The following is a 5,328-nucleotide window of genomic DNA, read 5'->3' on the forward strand; positions in this document are numbered from 1 at the left end:
TACCTGAAATCTATCCAGGAAAGCTTATGTAGTCATTCCACTTAGACTAATACCTCTAACCAATAAAGGTTGAAGTTAAGCTCCCTTGCTTAAGCATGTAGGGTTTGAGTGGAAAAAAAAAGTGAGAAATTAAAAAAAAAAAAAGAGAGAGAGAGAGAGAGAGAGAGAGAAATTACCAAAAAGTTGAAGAATTTTTGAGCTATCAAAAGTATGAAGATCAAAAGATCAAAATTCCAAAGAATCAAAAGTTGAAGATACCAAAAATCAAACAATAAGGTGGTGAATTCAAAAAAAATCAAAGATCAAATATTCAAAGAAGTGAAGAATTCCAAAAGCTCCATTGTGGTATCTAAAGTTGTAATTTTTAGATTATGTATGCTTGGGTAGCTTAACCAAAAATACCTTGAGGTTAAGAAAGAATTCTGAGGATTAATTTGGAGGGTTGCAGAAATGAGTATCGTATAAGCTAAGGGGTGAGGTTCATAAGTATTGTGAGTATTTAGTATTGGGAAGTTATTAGGACCTTAGACACAAATATACGCATTGAGGTCTTGGTATAATGGTTGAGTTCAAAATGGATTGTTTTATGTGATGCTAGTGATAAAGGTTTTAATTAAAAATAATTAGTTTTGCTTGAGGGCAAGCAAAAGATAAGTGTGGGGTATTTGATATTGTCATATTTATACATATTTTTAGGCAATATTTTAATACTTTTTGCTTAATATTTTAGTTATTTGCATAAATAAATGGTACTTATAAGATTAAAATTTTATTTTGCAGCTAGAAGGAGCATTCTTGAAGAACAAGGACTAAAACTTTGGAGGCTTGGAGAATCAAAGAAAAAAGAAAACCACGAAAACAGCTGAAGCCACGTCGTGGACTTCTCTTACACGACGTGGCATGGAAAATTCTGGAAGATGAGTACACGGAAAGTCGAAATCCTTGCCCGATAAGGATTCATCCTAGGCGTCGACGTGGAGTTCTAATCCACGACGTGGTGTTCAAATTCTCAAAAAAGTATATAAATCCTTGGTACTTACGGGTTTAAGGGGTTGGCTGGAGATTAGAAGTTCCAGAAGACGAATTTCAGAGAGAATTAAGAGGGAAATCAAGCATTGGTATTGGAAGGAGGATAGGAAGATCATTACTTTACTTTTGATTTGGTACAATTCATTATGTCTTTATTAGTTGCAGTTGTGTGTTTTATTTTAGCTATGAGTAGCTGAATCTAGCTGCTTCTGTTAGCTAGATAAAGCTGGAACTCATGGTTTGGTATTATTATTATAGATTTTCCTAGTTGGTGAATGACTTGTGTTTGATTGTTTATACCTAGCATGCTTAATTTGATACTAGATTGATTTAATTCATATTTTGTGTAGTTTAGTGACTATTAAGCTGCATGAATTTAATTACCTAGTAATTTAGTGAACATTAGGTTATTAGAGCTAAGATTGAACCAATCTTAGATAAGTAATTAAAGTATTGAATTTGGATGTGCTGGAGAACTCGTATTATGACCATAATTGTGTTTGTTAATTCAATCTTACATAGCTCCAATCCTATCTAATAATTGATTATATGTTAAATTATGTATGACCATGCATAGTTTTACATGAATTAATTCAATATTAGTAAATTTGGACTTGAATTGCTAATAATATATTAATAACCAACGGGAATTGTCATAATTAATAGTCAAGCCATTGAGGGAAAGCGGATTCAACCTAACAGAAGTGTTTTTAATATTTGATTGAATTGTGTTTGAGAAATTATGTTTGTCTAAACTTGCAAAATTAGATAAAAACTCTTTTACTTGTGTTAGAAATTTTAGATTAATTTAATAGTAATTACATTAAATAATTAGTTCTGTTCCCTGTGTTCGATACCCGACTTTTGAGATATACTATTTGTGAGGGGTACACTGCCATGAGTAGAATAGCTAGTAGGAGAGTAGGTAAAATTAGGTGTAGCTGTTTGCACGCATCAAGTTTTTGGCGCGTTGTTGGGGAACGACTTATTTGATTGTTGATTTATTTATTTTAGATTAATTGATCCTTTTTGTGGGGTAAAACCTGCAAAAAGTTAATTTTTTGCATTAGTTTTTGTTTCAGAGCTGAACTCACGACGTGGGCCTTAAGCTCACGGCGTGAGTCCAGTCGGTAGTTTTTTTTATTTATTTTATTTAGTTTTTGTTCAGATTTATGTTTTTATTTTTTGTTTTTATTGCAGTAGTTCATGACAAGAGGTTCCAACACACCTTTGGTACCACCGCTTGAAGATCTAGAGTTGACTCTTCACAAAAAGACGGATAAAAACATAGAAGAAACTAACCCACCAAAGAAGTCACCTTTCAAGGACCTTAAATCGGTTTTTGGAAAGAAGAAAGGAAAGAACGTGGGTGAGTCTAGTAGTCAAAGGAAGGAAGAGAGCAAAATAGAAAGCTTTGAACAAAATCCAAATCCAAAAGATACCGAATACGAGAATGAACCCGAGTTTGAAGAAAGCGATTTCGAGGACGAGCCAAAGAATGAGATGGTAGACATTGCTAATATGTCCATGGGGGCATACAAGAAGCGAATTAGAGACGATGTTGGTCCTGGTTTAGTACAACCCACAATTCTTGCTGCTACAAAAGTCGAGTTGAAAGGACACATTCTTACTTCACATAAGGATGTACCATTTTCTAAGAAGGATCATTAGGATGCTTATAAGCATTTGGATGAGGTCAATGACATTGCAGATTATTTTAATGTCTTAAATGTTCCTAGAGAGACGGTTTTGTTAAGGATGCTTCCTGTTACTTTTAAGGGAGCTGCAAAAGATTGGTTGAAAGCACTTCCACCCGGTGCAATTACTACTTGGGCACAGATGCGTGAGCAATTCCTAGAACAATTTTTCCCACCATCAAAGATATCTAAACTCAAGAAGGTAATAGCCAACTTTGAGCAACACGCGGGTGAGTCGCTTTATGAGGCATGTGAGCGTTATAAAGGGTTACTAAGAAACTGTCCTCAAAATGACCTTAACATACAACAAGAGGTGTCTATTTTTTATGACGAGGTGAATGTCATGACAAGGAAACTCCTTGATTCTTAAGGACCACTTACGAAGGAAAATCTGTGTGAAGTAAAGGATTTGATTGAAGAGTTCTCAAAGTATTCTCGTGAGTACCATAATCCAAGACATGATGGAGCTAAAGGAATTGGGGGAGGAAATTCTGAAGATATGGCTGTTGTACTAGCTATGCTTGACACCATGGACAAAAGAATGACCAAGATGGATCAATCAATTCATGCTATTAGAGTTGGTTGTGAAAGGTGCAATGGTCCATACTTAACAAAAGATTGCAACTTGGATTAACATGGAAATAAAAAGGTGCAAGTTTGCTACTCGAATGGGGATAAATATGATGAAAATTGGAGGAAACCAAAGCAGGAGTGGTTACCATATAACGAATATAAGAAACTGAAAGAAGAAAAATATAGGCAGAATGACCGAGGCTTCTACCAAAAAGAACAACCACCTCCTGAAGAGAAAGTTGATCTTGAGACCATGTTATATAGATTTATGGAGGTTTCCAAGAAAAGACACGATGAGAGAGATGCGGTGATAAAGGAATATCAAAATATCATGAAGGAACAGCAAACCTTGCTAAGAAATCACCAAGCATCAATCCAAAATATTGAAGTCCAACTAGGTCAACTAGCTACTTTTGTACAAGAAAAATTATCTCCAAAAATCCCCGAGAAAAAGCCTCAATCACAGGTAATGGTAATAGAAACCGAAGAGGATACCATTTCTGAGTTCCTTGAAGCACTTGAAGTCGATCCACATCAGACCAGACCAAAGCCAAAGAATTCTAAACTCGAAGAAAATAAAGTTTCTGAAACATCGAACTCACGACGTGGGGATACCATCTCCACGATGTGGGCTAGGTCTAATCAGAAAATTTTGGATAATGTTCTAGCTTATCGTCCTCCTTTATCGTTTCCGTCATGAGCTCATATTCACCCATTGGAGCAAGAGCATTTGAAGTTTATGCAACAAGTGAAGGGTATTCCAATAAATACTCCTTTCATTGATTCATTAAATAAAGTTCCCGAATATGCCAAATTCTTGCAAGATCTACTTGACACTCGCCAACAATCAGAAAAGAATTCCAAGGTAATTCTTAGTGAACAAAGTTCTAAAGTGATTATGGGAGAGTTACCAAAGAAGATGGGATATCCTGGACGTCTCACTCTTCCATGTGAGTTTGGGAATAATTTGAAGAGTTATGCTTTAGCTGATTCTGGAGCTAGCATAAATCTAATGCCTTATTCGTTTTATCAAAAGCCAAAAACTTTCGGACTTGAAGGCTACAAGAAAGATACTAAATTTGAACAAGAAGATGGTACCCGTGGAGCTAAATAATGAGGCAAAAGTGGAAAATAAACTTAAGAAGAATAAAGGAATTAAAAGAAAGCTCGAAGAAGATGATGCGAAGGGTAAGAATGAAAATTATAAAAAGGCTTATCTTAGACGTGTTCAAGCTTATAAAAGGAAATGGAAGGAGCAAAAGGTGCAATTGGTGATGGATACTCCGACAAATTCGACGTGAGGTGGCACGGAGTCCGGCTCATGACTCCAATAAAAAGAAGCGCTTCTCGGGAGGCAACTCGAGCTTGGTTTGCGATTTCTTTTCATTTTTTCATTTAGTTTAATTTTTGCATTTTTAGGATAATTAATCATCTAGTCATCTTAATTATTTTAGAAATTGGTGAAAATCAAGTGTGGGGTCCTTAAAAATTGAGTGGTAAAGTAAATTAAGGTTTTAATAATAAAAGAGACATTTTGTGTGTAAAACCTCGACAACACGCCGTGGGTCAAAAGCGTTCGTGGTCAATTCCATAAGCCCGATCATCAGTTAATCCAAGAGGGATAAGATCGGAATCCCTTTATTGTGTTTCCCCAAATCGCATTGGCGCAGAAAAAGCCAACGCACCAACAAAGAAGAATTTATGTTTTCACTTCGTAATTGAACTCGGCTAACCGTGGTAAATATCTTTTAACCCATGAAGAAGAGAGAAAGATATCTGGTCACAACTCGCCATGGTTATATAAAAATGACAAAACATGGTAAGACTTAGAGCAATACCCAAGGCCTTGCCAAGCATGAGGAAACACATAATCTTTCAAAATCCATTTGGTGCAAGTTGGGCCATAAGAAGACTATAAAAATTGAGTATTGTCTTTGTAACATTCCAAAAACCACAACAAAATTTTTTATTTTATAAAATCATTTCCACAAAACCATAAATAGTAAATCATTGTTTTCAAAACAAATCC

The 5,328-nt window shown here is 35.3% G+C and overlaps 1 non-coding gene across 1 annotated transcript; it reads right to left on the reverse strand.

Moving 5' to 3' along the window:
* Positions 1-2,916: 2,916 nt before the first annotated feature.
* Positions 2,917-3,023, reverse strand: LOC145151739 (small nucleolar RNA R71). The gene has a single exon (XR_013732296.1). It is a non-coding gene; the product is annotated as a small nucleolar RNA R71 (small nucleolar RNA).
* Between the last annotated feature and the right edge of the window lie 2,305 nt (positions 3,024-5,328).

This window comes from Lactuca virosa, chromosome 1 (assembly GCF_052849685.1).
Source record: "Lactuca virosa cultivar CGN04683 chromosome 1, Lactuca_virosa_CGN04683_v6, whole genome shotgun sequence".
In the NCBI taxonomy this organism is placed as follows: domain Eukaryota; kingdom Viridiplantae; phylum Streptophyta; class Magnoliopsida; order Asterales; family Asteraceae; genus Lactuca; species Lactuca virosa.